The sequence below is a fragment of the Triticum dicoccoides genome, chromosome 6B (genome assembly GCF_002162155.2).
Source record: "Triticum dicoccoides isolate Atlit2015 ecotype Zavitan chromosome 6B, WEW_v2.0, whole genome shotgun sequence".
Lineage (NCBI taxonomy): Eukaryota > Viridiplantae > Streptophyta > Magnoliopsida > Poales > Poaceae > Triticum > Triticum dicoccoides.
In genome coordinates, this window is record NC_041391.1 from 591,297,082 (window position 1) to 591,319,341 (window position 22,260).

A 22,260-nucleotide genomic window follows, 5' to 3' on the forward strand; every position below is an offset into this window, starting at 1 on the left:
CCTTGGGGGCGCTTGAAGACGTCATGGTGCTCTAGATCTGTCAGAAAAATAGCTCGAAACAAAGACATAGGATATTTGCGTGATACGGTGGTCAAAACCTTCGGGAGATTATATAATGAATTTTTACCGACCAAAAGGAGTATCGTGCAAGAAAACGGAGTCCGGAGAGCACACGAGGTGCCCACGAGGTAGGGGACGTGCCTAGGGGGGGTAGGGTGCGCCCTCCACCCTCGTGGATGCATAGTGTCCTTCCCGGACTACTTCTTATTTTCCTATTTTTCTTAAATATCCCAAAACGGAGAAAAATTGCTATTAGAACTGTTTTGGAGTCGTTTTACTTACCGTACCACATACCTATTCCTTTTTGGAGTCCGAAACGTTCTGGAAAGTGTCCCTTATGTACTCCTCCGGGGTTACGGTTTCAATAACATTAGTTCAACATTTATTGGGTTACCTGAGATATAATGTTTGATTCTTTGACCGTTCACCACCTTTGGATTTGTGCCTTCGAATTTGTTGATTTTTATGGCACTGGAACGATAGACCTCCTCGATAACATAAGGGCCTTCCCATTTAGAGAGAATTTTTCCTACAAAAAATCTTAAACGAGAATTGAAAAGCAAAACATAATCACCTACATTAAACTCACGCTTTTGTATCCTTTTGTCATGCCATCTTTTGACCTTTTCTTTAAACAGTTTGGCATTCTCATAGGCTTGGGTTCTCCATTCATCAAGTGAGCTAATGTCAAGTAACCTCTTCTCACCGGCAAGTTTGAAATAATAATTGAGCTCTTTAATGGCCCAATATGCCTTATGTTCAAGTTCGAGAGGTAAGTGACATGCTTTTCCATAGACCATTTTATATGGAGACATACCCATAGGATTTTTATATGCAGTACTATAAGCCCATAATGCATCATCAAGTTTCTTGGACTAATTCTTTCTAGAACTATTAATAGTCTTTTGCAAAATTAATTTGAGCTCTCTGTTACTCAATTCTACTTGACCACTAGACTATGGGTGATATGGAGATGCAATTCTATGATTAACATCATACTTAGCAAGCATTTTATGAAAAGCGCCATGAATAAAATGTGAACCACCATCAGTCATTAAGTATTTAGGGACTCCAAACCTCGGAAAAATAACTTCTTTAAGCATCTTAATAGATGTGTTATGATCAGCACTACTAGTTGGAATAGCTCCTACCCACTTAGTAACGTAATCAACAGCAACTAAAATATGTGTATACCCATTAGAGGCAGGAAATGGTCCCATATAATCAAAGCCCCAAACATCAAATGGTTCAATAATGAGAGAATAATTCATAGGCATTTCTTGATGTCTACTAATATTACCAATTCTTTGACATTCATCGCAAGACAAGACAAACTTACGGGCATCTTTGAAGAGAGTAGGCCAATAAAAACCGGATTGCAATACCTTATGTGCAGTTCTATCTCCAGTGTGGTGTCCTCCGTATGCCTCGGAGTGACACTTGCGTAGGATCTGTTCCTGTTCATGCTCAGGTACACAACGTCTAATAACACCATCTACTCCTTCTTTATAAAGGTGTGTGTCATCCCAGAAGTAATGTCTTAAATCATAGAAGAACCTTTTCTTTTGCTGGTATGTGAAACTAGGTGGTATAAATTTAGCATGTAATTAGCATAATCAACATACCATGGAGCAGTACAAGAAGAATTTATGACAGCTAATTGTTCATCAGGAAAGCTATCATTAATAGGTAGTGGGTCATCAAGAACATTCTCTAACCTAGACAAGTTGTCTGCAATGGGGTTCTCAGCTCCCTTTCTATCAATAATATGCAAATAAAATTCTTGTAGCAAGAGAACCCATCTAATAAGTCTAGGTTTAGCATCTTTCTTTTCCATAAGATATTTAATAGCAGCATGATCAATGTGAACAGTTACTTTAGAATCAACAATGTAAGGTCTAAACTTATGACAAGCAAATACAACTGCTAAGAATACTTTTTCAGTAGTAGCATAATTTCTCTGGGCAGTGTCTAGAGTTTTACTAGCATATTGAATAACATTTAGTTTCTTATCAACTCTTTGTCCTAGAACAACACCTATAGCATAACCGCTAGCATCACACATAATTTCAAAGGGTAAATTCCAGCCAGATGGCTGAACAATAGGTGCAGAAATCAAAGCTTTCTTAAGTATTTCAAATGCTTCTGCACTATCATCATCGAAGACAAAAGGAATATCTTTTTTTAATAGATTAGTAAGAGGCCTAGAGAGTTTAGAAAAGTCCTTAATGAACCTCCTATAAAAACCGGCATGACCAAGGAAACTTCTTATACCTTTAATATCCATGGGACACGGCATCTTTTCAATAGCATCAACCTTAGCTTTATCAACTTCAATACCTCTTTCAGAAATTTTATGCCCCAAGACAATACCTTCATTAACCATAAAGTGGAACTTCTCCCAATTCAAAACAAGACTAGTATCTTCACATCTCTGCAAAACTCGATCAAGGTTGCTCAAGCAATCATCAAAAGAGGATCCATAAATGGAGAAATCATCCATGAATACCTCACAAATCTTTTCACAAAAGTCAGAGAATATAGCCATCATGCATCTTTGAAAGGTAGTAGGTGCATTACATAAACTAAAAGGCATACGTCTATAAGCAAAGGTACCAAAAGGGCAAGTAAAAGTGGTCTTTTCTTGATCCTCTGATGACACAGGTATTTGAGAGAAACCAGAGGAACCATCTAGAAAGCAGAAATGTGTATGTTTGGATAATCTTTCTAGCATTTGATCAATAAAAGGCAAAGGGTAATGATCTTTCTTAGTAGCTTTATTTAATTTGCGGAAATCAATTACCATCCTATAACCTGTAATAATTATTTGCGGGATCAATTCATCTTTATCATTAGGAACGAAAGTAATACCTCCCTTCTTAGGGACACAATGGACATGACTTACCCACTGACTATCTGCAACGGGAAAAATTATACCTGCCTCAAGGAGCTTTAGTATTTCCTTTCTTACCACTTCTTTCATCTTAGGATTTAATCGTCGTTGGTGATCAATAACTGGTTTGGCATCTTCTTCCAGTTTTATTTTGTGTTGGCATAGAGTGGGACTAATGCCTTTAAGATCATCAAGAGTATATCCAATAGCAGCACAGTGCTTCTTTAGAGTTTCAATAATCTTTCCTCTTCCTGCTCTGAAAGGTTAGCACTAATAATAACAGGATATATCTTCTTTTCATCAAGATAAGCATATTTAAGAGTATCAGGTAATGGTTTAAGCTCAAACACGGGATCATCCTTGGCTGGTGGAGGATCCCCTAGTATTTCAACAGGCAAGTTGTGTTTCAAAATAGGTCCCTGTTTAAAGAATACTTCATCTATTTCCCTTCTTTCATTCATAAACATATCATTTTCATGGTCTAGCAAATATTGTTCTAAAGGATCATTAGGAGGCACCGCAATAGAAGCAAGACCAATAATTTCATCCTTACTAGGCAATTCTTTATCATGGAGTTGTCTATGAAACTTAGCAAAATTAAACTCATGAGACATATCCCCTAACCCAATAGTAACAACATCCTTTTCGCAATCAATCTTAGAATTAACAGTATTCAAGAAAGGTCTACCAAATATGATGGGACAAAAGTCATCTTGTGGGGAACCAAGAACAAGAAAATCAGCAGGATATTTAACTTTCCCACACAAGACTTCAACATCTCTAACAATCCCAATTGGTGAAATAGTATCTCTATTGACAAGCTTAATTGTAACATCAATTTCTTCTACCTCAGCAGGTGCAATATCATGCATAATTTCTTCATATAAGGAATAAGGTATTGCACTAGCACTAGCACTCATATCACATAAGCCATGATAACAACGATCTCCTATTTTAACAGAAATAATAGGCATGCCTACAACGGGTCTATGTCTCTTAGCATCGGGTCTAGCAATTCTAGCAGCTTGATCACAGAAATAAATGGCATGCCCATCAATATTATCAGCCAAGAGATCTTTAACCATAGCAATATTAGGTTCAACTTTAATTTGCTCAGGTGGTGTATATGTTCTAGTATTACTCTTACGAACAATAGTTGAAGCTTTAGCATGATCCTTTATCCTGACAGGGAAAGGTGGTTTCTCAATATAATTAGTAGGAACAATAGGATCATTATAAGTGATAGTCTTTTCTTCAACTGCAATAGGTGCAACTACTTTTACTTTAGCGGGAGGATTATATTTAAACCACTTCTCCCTAGGGAGATCAACGTGAGTAGCAAATGATTCACAGAAAGAAGCTACTATATCAGAGTCAAGTCCATATTTAGTGCTAAATCCACGAAAAGCATCGGTATCCATAAAAGATTTAACACAATCAAACTTAGGTGTCATACCTGACTCCTTACCATCGTCGGAATCCCGATCTTCAGAGTTGCATTTAATTCTTTCCAATAAATCCCATTTGAATTCAATAGTCTTCATCATAAAAGACCCAGCACAAGAAGTATCAAGCATGGTGCAATTGTTGAGAGATAGCCGAGCATAAAAGTTTTGAATAATCATTTCTCTGGAGAGCTCATGATTGGGGCATGAATATAACATTGACTTAAGCCTCCCCCAAGCTTGAGCGATGCTTTCTCCTTCGTGAGGCCAAAAATTATATATATAATTATGATCACGATGAACAAGATGCAGAGGATAAAACTTCTGGTGAAATTCCAATCTCATTCATTTATAGTCCCAGGATCCCATATCATCACATAGCCTATACCATGTCAATCCGTCTCCCTTCAAAGATACAGGGAAAACCTTCTTCTTAATAACATCATCGGGCATACCTGCAAGCTTAAATAATCCACAAACTTCATCCACATAGATAAGGTGTAAATCGGGATGCAATGTTCCATCTCCTACAAAGGGATTAGCTAGCAGTTTCTCTACCATACCCAAAGGAATTTCGAAGTAAACATTTTCAGTAGGTTCAGTAGGTTGAGGAGCAACTCTTTGCTCTACTTGTCGAGGTGAAGATACCCCGAACAATCCCCTCAAAGGATTATGTTCCATAGTAACAAGTGACAGTAAATTTCAGCACACTATATAAATGTTTCCTTACCAAGTTCCACTTACCAAAGGCGCTTCACTCCGCGGCGACGGCGCCAGAAAAGAGTCTTGATGAACCACAAGTGTAGGAGATCTATCATAGTCCTTTTGATAACTAAGAGTGTCTAACCCAACGAGGAGCAAAAGGAAATGGCAAGCAGTTTTCAGTAAGGTATTCTCTGCAAGCACTGAAATTGTAGGTAACAGATAGTTTTGTGATAAGATAATTTGTAATGGGTAGCAAGCAATGAAAGTAAATAAGGTACAACAAGATGGCCCAATCCTTTTTGTAGCAAAGGACAAGCCTGAACAAGTTCTTATAATGAGAAAAGCGCTCGCGAGGACACATGGGAATTATCGTCAAGCTAGTTTTCATCACGCACATGGGTGTACCGGTGCTTGGGTGCTGCCCTTTCCTGGACAAGCATCCCACTTATGATTAACCCCTATTGCAAGCATCCACAACTACAAAAGAAGTATTAAGGTAAACCTAACAATAGCATGAAACAAGTGGATCCAAATCAGCCCCTTATGAAGCAACTTATAAACTAGGGTTTAAGCTTCTGTCACTCTAGCAACCCTTCATCTACTTATTACTTCCCAATTCCTTCCTCTAGGCCCAAATAATGGTGAAGTGTCATGTAGTCGACATTCACATAACACCACTAGAGGAGAGACAACATACATCTCATCAAAATATCAAACGAATACCAAATTCACATGACTACTTATAGCAAGACTTCACCCATGTCCTCAGGAACAAACGTAACTACTCACAAAGCATATTCATGTTCATAATCAGAGGAGTATTAATATGCATTAAGGATATGAACATATGATCTTCCACCAAATAAACCAACTAGCATCAACTACAAGGAGTAATCAACACTACTAGCAACCCACAGGTAGCAATCTGAGGTTTTGGTACAAAGATTGGATACTAGAGATGAACTAGGGTTTGAGAGGAGATGGTGCTGGTGAAGATGTTGATGGAGATTGACCCCCTCCTGATGAGAGGATCATTGGTGCTGACGATGGTGATGATTTCCCCCTCCCGGAGGGAAGTTTCCCCGGACGAGCAGCTCCACCAGAGCCCTAGATTGGTTCCGCCAAGGTTTCGCCTCGTGGAGGCGGAGTTTCCTCCCATAAGCTTGCTTATGATTTTTTCCAGGGTAAAAGACTTCATATAGCAGAAGATGGGCTCCAGAGGGCTGCCAGGTGGCCCACGAGGCAGGGGGCGCGCCCAAGGGGGTAGGGCGCGCCCCCACCCTCGTGGGTGGTGGGTGCCCCCCCTCAGGTATTTCTTCTGCTGAATATTTTTTTATTAATTCCCAAAATGACTTTCGTGGAGTTTCAGGACTTTTGGAGCTATGTAGAATAGGTCTCCAATATTTGCTCCTTTTCCAGCCCAGAATCCCAGCTGCCGGCATTCTCCCTCTTTATGTAAATCTTGTAAAATAAGAGAGAATAGCCATAAGCATTGTGACATAACGTGTAATAACAACCCATAATGCAATAAATATCGATATAAAAGCATGATGCAAAAAAGACGTATCAGTACCTTGCCATGAGTTTGGCAAGGGGGTACAATAGTGATCCAGGAGTAGATCACTGGACAATAGTCAAAATTATCCTTAGTTACCTAAGAGGACTAAGGAAATATTTCTCGGTTATGGAGGTGATAAAGAGTTCGTCGTAAAGAGTTACGTCGATGCAAGCTTTGACACTGATTCATATGACTCTAAGTCTCAATCTAGATACATATTGAAAGTGAGAGCAATTAGCTAGAGTAGCTCCATGCAGAGCATTGTAGACATAGAAATTTGCAAAATACATACAGATCTGAATGTGACAAACCCATTGACTAAACTTCTCTCACAAGTAAAACATGATCACACCTTAGTACTCTTTGGGTATTAATCACATGGTGATGTGAACTAGATTATTGACTCTAGTAAACTCTTTGGGTATTGGTCACATGACGATGAGAACTATGGATGTTAATCACATGGTGATGTGAACTAGATTATTGACTCTAGTGCAAGTGCGAGACTGATGGAAATATGCCCTAGAGGTAATAATAAAAGGGTTGTTATTATATTTCCTTAATCATGATAAAGGTGTATTATTGATGCTAGAATTCTATTGATTGGAAACTTAAATACATGTGTAAATACATAAACAAATACCGTGTCCCTAGTAAGCCCCTACAAGACTAGCTCGTCTATCAAACATGGTTAAGGTTTCATAACCATGGACATGTGTTGTCATTTGATAACGGGATCACATCATTAGGAGAATGATGTGATGGAAAAGACCCATCCGTTAGCTTAGCATATTGATCATTCAGTTTATTGCTATTGCTTTCTTAATGTCAAATACATATTCCTTCGACTATGAGATTATGCAACTCCTGGATACCGGAGGAATACCCTGTGTGCTATCAAACGTCAAAACGTAACTGGGTGATCATAAAGATGCTCTACAAGTATCTCTGAAGGTGTTTGTTGAGTTGGCATAGATCGAGATTAGGATTTGTCACTCCGAGTATCGGAGAGGTATCTCTGGGCCTCTCGATAATACACATCATAAGAAGCCTTGCAAGAAAAGTTACTAATGAGTTAGTTGCAAGACGATGTATTATGGAACGAGTAAAGAGACTTGACGGTAACGAGATTGAACTAGGTATGAAGATACCGATGATCGAATCTCGGGCAAGTAACATACCGATAGACAAAGGGAATCACGTATGTTGTCATAAGGTTCGATCGATAAAGATCTTCGTAGAAGATGTAGGAGCCAATATGGGCATCTAGGTTCCGCTATTGGTTATTTACCGGAGAGGTGTCTCGGTCATGTCTACATAGTTCTCGAACCCATAGGGTCCGCACGCCTAACGTTCGTTGACGATTAGTGTTATATGAGTTATATGATTTGGTGACCGAATGTTGTTCAGAGTCCCAGATGAGATCACGGACATGACAATGAGTCTCGAAATGGTCGAGAGGTAAATATTGATATATAGGATGATGGTATTCGGACACCGGAGGTGTTCCGGAGTGCACCGGGTAGTCATCGGGTCACCGGAAGGGGTTCCGGACACCCCCCGGTAAGTGTATGGGCCTAATGGGCCAAAGGAGGGGATAGACTAACCCAGTAGGGGGCTGCCCACCCCTCTCCTTTGCTGGTCGGCCCTAGGGGAAGGAAAGGGGAGGGGTGGCTCCTCCTGCCTTTCCCTCCTCAGGAGAGAAAGGAAAGGGGGGCACCTCCTCCTTCCTTCTTCCCGCACTTATATAAGGAAGGTGGCGCCACTTGGGGAGGACCCAGGATTCGGCCTACTTGGGGGAACCTCATGGCTGCTCCCTCCTCCCCCACCTATATATATGTGCGAAGGGGGGCGCCTAGCACACCACAATATTGTCTTAGCCGTGTGCGACGCCCCCCTCTCCACCGTTTACACCCTCAGTCAGATTTTCATAGTACTTAGGCGAAGCCCTGCGGGGATAGCTTCACCATCACCGCCACCACGCTGGCGTGCTGCCGGAAGTCATCCACTACCTTGCCGTCTCGCTAGAGCAAGAAGGCAGAGGACGTCACCAAGCTGAACGTGTGCTGAACGCGGAGGTGTCGTACGATCGGTACTCCATCGGTTGGAGCGCGAAGAAGTTTGACTACATCAACGGCGTTAACAAATGCTTCCGCTTAAGGTCTACGAGGGTGCATAAACACACTCTCCCCTCTCGTTGCTATGCCTATCCATGGATAGATCTTGCATGTGCGTAGATTTTTTTTGTTTTGCATGCAAGGTTTCCCAACAGGTCTTTCTCAAACAACCCTGCAATCAAAATACAAAGAGTCTCTTGTGTCCCCAACACACCCAATACTATTGTTAGTTGTATAGGTGCACTAGTTTGAGAAAAAGATGATGATATATGTGTAATATGGATAGTAGATATAGGGTCTTGTAATCTAAAATAATAAAAACAGCAAGGTAGCATGTGATAAAAGTGAGCACACATGGTATTGCAATGCTTGGAAACAAGGCCTAGGGTTCATACTTTCACTAGTGCAATCTCTCAATAGTGCTAACATAACTGAATCATATTACAATCCCTGAACGTGCGACAGAGAGTCTCTCCAAAGTTCCTATCAAAGAAAGTAGGAAAAAATGTGTATCAACCCCTATGCCTAGATTACCCTAATGTCACCACGGGAATCCGCAAGTTGATTACCAAAACATATATCAAGTGACTCAATTGAGTACCCCATTGTCACCACAGGTATCCACATGCAAGACATACATCAAGTGATCTCAAACTCCAAAATATTCAATCCAAATCAATGAAGCCTCAAAGAGCAAGACTCAATTTATCATAACAATATAGAGGGAGAAGAATACCATATGATCCAACTATATTAACAAATCTAATGGTACATCAAGATCATGCCCTATCAAGATCACGAGAGAGAGAGAGAGAGAGAGATCAAACACATAGCTATTGGTACATACCCTCAGCCCCAGGAGTGAACTACTCCCCCCTCATCATGGAGGCTACCGGGATGATGAAGATGGCCTCTAGTGATGATTTCCCCCTCCGGAAGGGTGTCGGAAAAGGGCTCCAGATGAGATCGCTTTGGGTAGAGGCTTGCGGCGGCGACATAAAAGTTCTAGGATTTATAAGAATTTTCAGCGTTGGAATCACGCCAAAAGGAGTCCCGAGGAGCCCACAAGCTCACATGGCACTCCCTATGTGGGCGGCGCACCGTGTGAGCTTGTGCCCTCTTCATGGGTCTTCTGGGCCTTCCTCGAAGCTTCGGGGGCCTCTTATGTTCCAAACAATCACCGTAAATTTTTATCACGTTTAGACTTCGTTTGGTATGGTTTTTCTGCGAAACATAGAAATGGGCAAAAAAATGGGAACTGACACTCAACACTAAGTTAATAGGTTAGTCCATAAAAAACTATAGAAGTGCACCAAAACCATATAAAATTGTTGTAAACATGGCATGAATACTCCATAAATTATAGATACATTGGAGGCGTATCAGCATCCCAAGCTTAATTCATGCTCGTCCTCGAGTAGGTAAATGATAAAAGAAATAATTTATGAAGTTTTAATGCTAGAATAATGCATAAGTTTGATCAATTATAATTTCAATCACTTTTCCTAGTAAGAAAAATAACAACTCTTTCTCAAAAACTCATCATGATAAAGTAGCAATCAATTCACATGTCATGGCTCAAACAATGCACTCTCTTGAAACATAACAACCTATGTTCTTAGTCACCAAATGATTATAAATCATATTATCTTAGGAAAAGTCTAAGTAAGAGCCCCACATACTCAATTATCATATAGTCTTCTATGATTGCTAGTAGTCAAAGAATATTTTTAGAACAAACAACATCCATAAAACACAAAGGAAGATATGGGATTAATGTTTCGCCTCCCAACTTATTTATCATAGAGATAATTGTCAATAATAATAATCATGATCAAATATATTTGACTAGATATATGTGTCTGGATCTTTCGCCACCACATGGTGCTTGCCAAGTGGAGAATAATTGAGGTTGGAATAAGAAGTTGAATCAACATGAAAAGTAAATAGACAGTCCCTCCGCATAGGGAAGCATGGATTTGCTAATGCGCGAGAGCCCATAGCTAAAAACAGAGATAATTTCATTTGAGAGGTGTACTTTTGCTATCAACAGTTTAACGACAAAGTTTTCAATATCTTCCATGCTAAACACATTAATGGCGGTTCCCATGCTTTCACACCCCCTCCACCATACCAACACAAACCATGGCTAGCCAAATCCATGGGTGCCTACCAACTTTTAAATTTTAAGGGGGGTGTCCTCTATAAATTTTATAATTATTTTTGTTCGGTACTGGGTATTCCTATTACTAGCCTCCCTCAAATTCGACAAGTGAATAAACTCTTGTCGGTGAGTAAAATATGAAGGAAATATTCCCTAGAGGCAATAATAAAGTTGTTATTTATATTTTTCTGATTCATGATAAAGGTTTATTATTCAAGCTAGAATTGTATTGATCAGAAACTTAAATACATGTGTGAATACATAAACAAATACCGTGTCCCTAGTAAGCCTCTACTAGACTAGCTCGTTGATCAAAGATGGTTAAGGTTTCTTAACCATAGACATGTGTTGTCATTTGATAGCGGTATCACATCATTAGGAGAATGATGTGATGGACAAGACCCATCCATTAGCTTAGCATATTGATCGATCAGTTTATTGCTATTGCTTTCTTAATGTCAAATGCATATTCCTTCGACTATGAGATTATGCAACTCCCAGATACCGGAAGAATACCTTGTGTGCTATCAAACTTCACAGTATAACTGGGTGATCATAAAGATGCTCTATAGGTATCTCCGAAGGTGTTTGTTGAGTTGGCATAGATCGAGATTAGGATTTGTCACTCCGAGTATCGGAGAGGTTTCTCTGGGCCCTCTCGGTAATGCACATCATAAGAAGCCCTTGCAAGCAAAGTGACTAATGAGTTAGTTACTTGATGATGTATTACAGAACGAGTAAAGAGACTTGCCAGTAACAAGATTGAACTAGGTATGAAGATAACGATGATCGAATCTCGGGCAAGTAACATACCGATGGACAAAGGGAATTATGTATGTTGTCATAAGGTTTGACCGATAAAGATCTTTGTATATATAATATGTAGGAGACAATATGGGCATCTGGGTTCCGCTTTTGGTTATTGACCGGAGAGGTGTCTCGGTCATGTCTACATAGTTCTCGAACCCGTAGGGTCCGCACGCTTAACATTCGTTGACGATATAGCTAGAGTTATAGGAGTTATATGATTTGGTGACCAAATGTTGTTTGGAGTCCTAGATGAGATCACGGACATTACGAGGAGTCTCTAAATGGTCGAGAGGTAAATATTGATATATAGGATGATGGTATTCGGACACCGAAAGTGTTCCGAAGTGCACCGGGTAGTCATCGGGTCGCCGGAAGGGGTTTCGTATACCCCCGGTAAGTGTATGGGCCTAATGGGCCAAAGGAGGGGATAGACCAGCCCACTAAGGGGCTGGCGGGCCCCTCTTCTTGGTTGGCCGGCCCTAGGGGAAGGAAAGGGGAGGGGTGGCCCCTCCTGCCTTTCCCTCCTCATGAGAGAAAGGAAAGCGGGGGGCACCTCCTCCTTCCTTCCTCCCGCACTTATATAAGGAAGGGGGGCGCCACTTGGTGAGGACCTCGAGTAGGATTCGGCCTACTTGGGGGCACCTCCTGGCTGCTCCCTCCCCCTACCTATATATATGTGGGAGGGGGCGCGTAGCATAACACACCATTGTCTTAGCCGTGTGCGGCGCCCCCCTCCACCGTTTACACCGCCGGTCATATTTTCGTAGTGCTTAGGCGAAGCCCTACGGAGATAGCTTCACCATCACCGTCGTGCTGCCAAAACTCATCCACTACCTCGCTGTCTTGCTGGATCAAGATTGCGGAAGATGTCACCGAGCTGAACGTGTGCTCAACGCGGAGGTGTCGTACATTCGGTACTCGATCGGTTGGAGCACGAAGAAGTTCGACTACATCAACCATGTTAACAAACGCTTCCGCTTACGTTCTACAAGGGTACATATACACACTCTCTCCTCTCATTGCTATGCATCTCCATGGATAGACGTTGCGTGTGCGTAGAATTTTTTTTGTTTTCTATGCAACGTTTCCCAACAAATTACACTTAGCACGAAAGATATTGACTATCCTATCGCTCCATGAGCGGTACCAGCACACAAAACAAATTTTTATTTCAAGGTTTTAGAGATGACACATGCAAATTTACTCGGAATGGCAGGGTAATACCGTATATAGGTAGATATGATGGACACTTTATGGCATGAAACTAGGTTTAAGGGTTTGGATGTACAAGCAGTATTCCCCTATAGTACAGAAATTTTGGCTAGCAAAATTATAAACAAGCACCACATGTTGGAGGATCCATAACAATATAACTTCTATTCAAATATACCAAACATAACTCATTGCATTGTCTTCCTTGTCCAACTTCAACTTATTTGGTCGAGTTTGAAAATAATTAATGGGTATTCACAATCATAAAAGATGTCCAAGATAATATATTTTTATGTGAAATTTCTCTTCATTATACTGAACTTTCATGAATTGCTTTTATGACCAGTATTGTGATTGTCAAATTTATATAGATTTTACTTTCTAAACCCAATGTGAAACTATTACTAAGCATATGGAGAGTGTATAATTTCGGATTTATGATATTCAATTCATTCAACAATTTGCTCTTAGATATAAGTGAAGCACAAGAGTGAATGACAAACTACTCCAAATGATATAAGTGAAGAACGAAGAGTGGCTAAGTAAATAGGTAGCTTTATAAAGACTCTCTCCAATTCAAAAAATCAGATCTAGGAATTATTTCAAACAACAACAAAAAAAACTAACACTTCAAGAATAAGACATATCATGTGAACAAATAGAAATTTAGGTTCAACTAAGACTAACCGATAGTTGTTGATGAAGAGAGATGGGATGCCTACTGGGGCATCCCCAAGCTTAGACGCTTGAGTCTTCCTTGAATATTACCTCGGGGTGCCTTGGGCATTAATACGTCCATTTTTGCTTCATGTTTTCCTATTGATATTTATTGCATTATGGACTATTATTTCACTTTATGATACAAATCTTATGCCTTTTCTCTCTTATTTTGCAAGTTTCACATGAAGAGGAAGATTGCCGGCAGATGGAATTCTGGACCAGAAAGGGCTATATCGGAGACACCTTTTCTGCATAACTCCAAATGACCTAAAAATTGACGAAGAATTATTTTGGAATATATAAAAATTATTGGCAAAAGAATCATCAGAATAGGGCCCACCAGGCAGCCACAAGCCTGGGGGGAGCGCCCATTGGACTTGTGGGGTCCCTAGCAAGCCTCCGAGCCCATCTTCTGCTACAAGGTGCCATTTGACCTAGAAAAAAAATCAGAAGGATGGTTTCGGAATGAAGCACCGCCATCTCAAGGCGAACTTGGCCAGGAGATTGGGAAAGAGAGGGCGAATAAAACGGCAAGGGTGAAGTGGGGGAGAGGAAAACGAGAGGCAAATGGCAAATACTGTAATGCAAGGGAGATAAGTTTGTGATGGGTACTTAGTATGTCTTGACTTGAGCGAAGACCTCCCTGGCAATGGTGCCAGAAATCCTTCTTGCTACGTCTTGAGCTTGCGTTGATTTTTCCCTTGAAGAGGAAAGGGTGATGCAGCAAAGTAGCATAAGTATTTCCTTCAGTCTTTTAGAACCAAGGTATCAATCCAGTAGGAGGCTCCTCAAAAGTCCCATGCACCTACACAAACAAACAAGAACCTCGCAACCAACGCGATAAAGGGGTTGTCAATCCCTTCACGGTAACTTGCAAAAGTGAGATCTGATAGCGATAATAAGATCAGATAAATATTTTTGGTATTTTTATGATATAGATTGGAAAGTAAAAGATGCAAATAAAAGTAGATGAAAAACTTATATGATAAAAGATAGACCCGGGGGCCATAGGTTTCACTAGTGGCTTCTCTCAAGATAGCATAAGTATTACAGTGGGTGAACAAATTACTGTTGAGTAATTGATAGAAAAGCGCATAGTTATGAGATTATCTAGGCATGATCATGTATATAGGCATCACGTCCGTGAAAAGTAGATCGAAATGATTCTGCATCTACTACTATTACTCCACACATCGACCGACTCCTGCCTGCATCTAGAGTATTATGTTCATGAATAACAGAGTAATGCATTAAGAAAGATGACATGATGTAGAGGGATAAACTCATGCAATATGATATAAACCCCATCTTTTTATCCTCGATGGCAACAATACAATACGTGCCTTGCTGCTCCTTCTATCACTGGGAAAGGACACTGCAAGATTGAACCCAAAGGTAAGCACTTCTCCCATTGCAAGAAAGATCAATCTAGTAGGCCAAACCAAACTGATAATTGAAGAGAATTGCAAAGATAACTTAATCTCACATAAAAGAATTCAGAGGAGATTCAAATATTTCTCATAGATAAACTTGATCATAAACCCACAATTCATCGGATCTCGACAAACACACCGCAAAATGATTTACATCAAATAGATCTCCAAGAAGATCAAGGAGAACTTTGTATTGAGATTCAAAGAGAGAGAAGAAGCCATCTAGCTAATAACTATGGATCGAAGGTCTGTGGTAAAATACTCACAACTCATTGGAGAGGCCTTGGAGATGATGTAGAGGCCCTCCATGGTCGATTCCCCCTCCGGCGGAGCACCGGCGAAGGCTCCAAGATGGGATCTCGCGAATACAGAAGGTTGTGGCGGTGGAAATAGTTTTACATGGTGCTCCTGGATGTTTTCGGGGTACGTGGATATATGTAGGAGGAAGAAGTAGGTCAGTTGACGCTCGAGGGGCCCACAAGGGTGGGGGGCGCACCCACCCCAGGGGGCACGCCGGGCACCCTCGTGGCCGCCTCGTTTGTTGCTTAACGTCCACTCGAAGTCCCCTGGATTGCGTTTGTTCCAAAAAGATTGCTCCCAAAGGTTTCATTCCATTTGGACTCCATTTGATATTCCTTTCCTTTGAATCACTGAAATAGGCAAAAAAAACAGCAATTTGGGCTGGGCCTCTTGTTAGTAGGTTAGTCCCAAAAATGATATAAAAGTGTAGAGTAAAGCCCATAAACATCCAAAACGGGTAATATAATAGCATGAAACAATCAAAAATTATAGATACGTTGGAGACGTATCAAGCATCCCCAAGCTTAATTCCTGCTCGTCCTCAAGTAGGTAATGATAAAAATAAAATTTTTGATGTGGAATGCTACCTTTCATAATTCTCAATGTAATTTTCTTTATTGTGGCATGATTGCTCAGATCCAAATGATTCAAGATAAAGCTTATAAAATATAAAAATAGTAATACTTGAAGCATACTAACAAATAATCATGTCTTATCAAAATAGCATAGCCAAAGAAAGCTCATCCCTACAAAATCATATAGTTAGGCCATGCTTCATTTTCATCACACAATATACTCCCATCATGCACAACCCCGATTTCAGCCAAGCAATTGGTTCATACTTTTTAACGCGCTTCAGATTTTTCAACTCTTACGCAATACATGAGCGCAAGCCATGGACATAGCACTATATGTGGTATATGGTGGTGGTTGTGAAGACAAAAAGGCAGAAGATAGTCTCACATCAACTAGGCATATCAACGGGCTATGGATATGCCCATTAATAGATATCAATGTGAGTGACTAGGGATTGCCATGCAATGGCTGCACTAGAGCTATAAATGTATGAAAGCTCAACAAAAGAAACTAAGTGGGTGTGCATCCAACTTGCTTGCTCACAAAGACCTAGGGCATTTTGAGGAAGCCCATCATTGGAATATACAAGCCAAGTTTTATAATGAAAAATTCCCAGTAGCATATGAAAGTGACAACATAGGAGACTCTCTATCATGAAGATCATGGTGCTATTTTGAAGCACAAGTGTGGAAAAGAGATAGTAGCATTGTCCCTTCTCTCTTTTCTCTCATTTTTTTATTTGGTGGGCTTCTTTGGCCTCTTTTTCTATATTTTTTTATATGGGATTTGTTGGCCTCTTTTTTTTAAAGTCCGAAGTCTCATCCCGACTTGTGGGGGAATCATAGTCTTCATCATCCTTTCCTCACTTGGGACAATGCTCTAATAATGAATATCATCATACTTTTATGGATTTACAACTCATGAATTACAACTCAATACTTAGAACAAAGTATGACTCTATGTGAATGCCTCCAACGGTGTACCGGGATATGCAATGAATCAAGAGTGACATGTATGGAAAATTATGAAGGTGGCCTTGCCACAAATACGATGTCAAATACATGATCATGCAAGAGCAATATGACAATGATGGAACGTGTCATAATAAACGGAACGGTGGAGAGTTGCATGGTAATATATCTCGGAATGGCTATGGAAATGCCATAATAGGTAGGTAAGGTGGCTGTTTTGAGGAAGGTAAATAATGGGTGCATGATACCGGCGAAGGTTGCGCGGCATAATAAAGGCTAGCAAAGTGGAAGGGTGAGTGTGCGTATGTCCATGGACTGACATTAGTCATAAAAAACTCATATACTTATAGCAAAAGTCTACTTGCCCTTGAAGCAAAGTACTACTACGCATGCTCCTAGGGGAAGGGTTGGTAGGAGTTAACCATCGCGCGATCCCGACCTCCACTCATAAGGAAGACAATTAAAAGTGTACCCCATGCAACAAATTTTTCACATAAATTTTACCATACGTGCAAGCTACGGGACTTGCCAACTTCAACACAAGTATTCCTCAATTTCATAATTACCCAACTAGCATGACTCTAACATTACCACCTTTATATCTCAAAACAATTATCAAGCATCAAATTGATCATAGTGTTTAATGCACATTCTATGATAGTTTTTATTATACCCAACTTGGATGCCCACCATTCTAGGACCAAATTTATAACCATAGCAAATACCATGCTGTTATAAAGACTCTCAAAATAATATAAGTGAAGCATGATAGATCAACAATTTCTTCAAAATAAAGCCACCGCCGTGCTCTAGGAAATATAAGTGAAGCACATAGAGCAAAACTATCTAGCTCAAAAGATATAAGTGAAGCACATAGAGTATTCTAATAAATTCTAAATCATGTGGGTTCCTCCCAAAAGGTGTGTACAGAAAGGATGATTGTGGTAAACTAAAAAGCAAATACTAATATCATACAAGACGCTCCAAGCAAAACACATATCATGTGGCGAATAAAAATATAGCTCCAAGTAAAGTTACCGATAGACGAAGACGAAAGAGGGGATGCCTTCCGGGGCATCCCCAAGCTTAGGCTTTTGGTTATCCTTGAATATCTTGTGGTGCCATAGGCATCCCCAAGCTTAGGCTCTTGCCACTCCTTATTCCATAGTCCATCAAATCTTTACCCAAAACTTGAAAACTTCACAACACAAAACTCAACAGGAAATCTCATAAGCTCCGTTAGTGCAAGAAAGAAAAACCACCACATAAGGTACTGTAATTAACTCATTATTTATTTACATTGGTGTTAAACCTACTGTATTCCAACTTCTCTATGGTTCATAACCCTCGATACTAGCCATAGATGCATCAAAATAAGCAAAGAACACACGAAAAACAGAATCTGTCAAAAACAGAATAGTCTGTAGCAATCTATAACTCTAGAATACTTCTGAAACTCTAACACTCCTACCAAAATAGGAAGTCCTGGGTAATTTATCTATTGATCTACATCAAAAATAATAAACGCAAAATCACATATCTGTGAATTACTAAAATTATTTTCGTGCAGGCAAAGTTTCTGTTTTTTCAGCAGAATCAAATTAACTGTCACCGTAGGTTATCCTATAGGTTCTACTTGGCAAAAAAACTAACTAAAACATGAAAACACATATAAATAGAAGCTAGATGAAATATTTATTACTAAACAGAAGCAAAAATCAAGAAACAAAAATAAAATTTGGTTGCCTCCCAACTGGCGCTATTGTTTAACGCCCCTAGCTAGGCATAAAAGCGAGAATAGATCTAAGTAGTGCCATCTTTGGCATTCAATTCATAAGTAGCTCGCATGATAGATTCATAAGGTAATTTAATTTTCTTTCTTGGAAAGTGTTCCATGCCTTTTCTTAATGGAAATTGGAATCTAATATTCCGTTCCTTCATATCAATAATTGCACCAATCGTTGTAAGGAAAGGTCTACCAAGAATAATAGGACATGAAAGATTGCAATCTATATCAAGAACGATGAAATATACGGGCACAAAATTCCTATTTGCAATAATAAGAACAACATTTATCCTTCCCATAGGTTTCTTAATGGTAGAATCCGCAAGGTGCAAATTTAAAGAGCAATCATCAAATTCATGGAAACCTAGCACATCACATAGAGTTTTCGGAATCGTGGAAACACTAGCACCCAAATAACATAAAGCATAGCACTCATGATCTTTAATTTTAATCTTTATAGTAGATTCCCACTCATCATAAAGTTTTCTAGGTATAGAAACTTCCAAATTAAGTTTTTTTTCATAGGATTGCATCAAGGCATCAACAATATGTTTGGTAAAAGCTTTATTTTGACTATAAGCATGAGGAGAATTCAACATGGATTGCAACAAGGAAATACAATCTATTAAATAACAATTATCATAATTAAATTCCTTGAAATCCAAGATAGTGGGTTCAATGCTATTTAAAGTCTTGACCTCTCCAATCCCACTTTTACCAAATTTAGCATCAAGATCTAAAAACTCTGAATCATTGGGACGCCTTTTAACTAAAGTTGACTCTGTTGGAAATATGCCCTAGAGGCAATAATAAATTAGTTATTTTTATTATATTTCCTTGTTCATGATAATCTTTTATTATCCATGCTATAGTTGTATTGATAGGAAACTCAGATACATGTGTGGATACATAGACAACACCATGTCCCTAGTAAGCCTCTAGTTGACAAGCTCGTTGATCAATAGATGGTTACGGTTTCCTGACCATGGACATTGGATGTCGTTGATAACAAGATCACATCATTAGGAGAATGATGTGATGGACAAGACCCAATCCTAAGCCTAGCACAAAGATTGTGTAGTTCGTATGCTAAAGCTTTTCTGATGTCAAGTATCATTTCCCTAGACCATGAGATTGTGCAACTCCCGGATACCGTAGGAATGCTTTGGGTGTACCAAACGTCACAACGTAACTGGGTGGCTATAAAGGTACACTACGGGTATCTCTGAAAGTGTCTGTTGGGTTGGCACGAATCAAGACTGGGATTTGTCACTCCGTGTGACGGAGAAGTATCTCTGGGCCCACTCGGTAGGACATCATCATAATGTGCACAATGTGACCAAGGGGTTGATCACGGGATGATGTGTTACAGAACGAGTAAAGAGACTTGCCGGTAACGAGATTGAACAAGGTATCGGGATACCGACGATCGAATCTCGGGCAAGTACTATACCGCTAGACAAAGGGAATTGAATACGGGATTGGTTGAATCCTCAACATCGTGGTTCGTCCGATGAGATCATCGTGGAACATGTGGGAGCCAACATGGGTATCTAGATCCCGCTGTTGGTTATTGGCCGGAGAGTTGTCTCGGTCATGTCTACATGTCTCCCGAACCCGTAGGGTCTACACACTTAAGGTTCGATGACGCTAGGGTTATAAAGGAAGTTTGTATGTGGTTACCGAATGTTGTTAGGAGTCCCGGATGAGATCCCGGACGTCATGAGGAGTTCCGGAATGGTCCGGAGGTAAAGATTTATATATGGAAAGTTGTTGTTCGGGATGCGGGAAAGTTCGGTTTTTTCTGGTATTGTACCGGGAAGCTTCCAGAAGGTTCCGGAGGATTCCGGAGGGGTCCGGAGGTCCGGAAAATGTTCCACCACGTCCAATACAGCAGCATGGGCTGTAAGGGGGCGCCCTAGACTTAATGGGCCAGGGGCACCAGCCCCCCCCAAGGCCCATGTGCATGGGAGAGGGGAAACCCTAAGGGGGAGGGCCTCCACTTGACTTGGGAGGCACTCCTCCCCCCTTTGGCCACCGCCCCCAACCCTAGATGAGATCTAGGGGGGCCGGCCCCCTCTCTCCCCACCTATAAATAGTGGAGGGGTGGGAGGGCAGCCGCACCCCCAAGTTCTGGCGCAGCCCTCCCCCTCTCCCAAGTCCTCCTCCTCTCCCGCGGTGCTTGGCGAAGCCCTCCAGGATTGCCACGCTCCTCCACCACCACCACGCTGTCGTGCTGCTGCTGGACGGAGTCTTCCCCAATCTCTCCCTCTCTCCTTGCTGGATCAAGGCATGGGAGACGTCATCGGGCTGCATGTGTGTTGAACGCGGAGGTGCCGTCCGTTCGGCACTAGGATCATCGGTGATTTGGATCACAATGAGTATGACTCCATCAACCCCGTTCACTTGAACGCTTCCTGTCGTGGAATTGTCACGTCAGATGTCCTCGTGAAAGTACTTAGTTGTGGAGCCATCGCAACTAGGAAGCTTGAAGGGGTTAAACGGGACAAAGGACACAAGAGGGTTTATACTAGTTCGGCCCCTTACGGTGAAGGTAAGGCCTACGTCTAGTTGGGTTGGAATTGATGTTTCGATGACCAGGGAATGAGATACACTATGCCCGGCTCTGATGAGTTGTTTCTTTCCCTAAGCCGTCAGCAGGTCGTCCCCTTATATACACGGGTTGACGCCCTGTGGCCTACAGAGTCCCGGCCGGCTTATAACCGTGTCCGGCTCGGTGACTAGTTAAATCTACCTTATGATACAAGTCATGCCATTATGGCGGTTTACTACAACGGGCCTTAAGTCGCCTGTGGGCCTTAAGCCCATTATTGAACCGCCATCTTCATGCTTGGTCTTGGGCTTCTCTCTGGTGAGTCTTCTTTGCGTAACCCGGCCCCTCCTGGGCGGCTTACACGAATAGTTATATCCCCAACATTAGGCCCCAGATTGATTTGAACCTGTTCATGTCAATCTTAAAATACCTTAATAAATCCTCCGTCTTCTAGCTGTTCAAAAGGTTTTCTTTAACCCGCCATGACGTCATCTCTTGGGTCTGGGTTAACTCGTTGTGACGTCATCCTTTTCTTAAATTCTTTTTCTATTCCACCACATCTTCCAACGGATCTATGTTATTACTGACTGTTCCGAAAATCGAGGCATCGGGGCCGCTGGATAATAATTCTTATCTCCTCGTTTCCCGCGCCGTCTCAGTTATCCTCTCCTTATAAATAGGCGCGACTTAGGTCTTCCATTCTTCCCTCTTTCAGTCGTCTTCTTCCTCTTGCTTCCTGTCGAGCTCCGCCGCCGCCGCCGCCGTCGAACCCCTCGTCTTCACCAACTCAGGCCGCTGCATCAACCTGACTCTGACCAGAAATCGACAGCGAACCTCCGCAGCTCGTCCACATCCGTGAGTTCCTCTCCTTCCCTTTCTTAGATCTGCATTGGAACTTCGTTGAGTTCGTCGGCGTTCATCACCGCCCGACGCAAACCCTCGCTAGTTTTTACCTC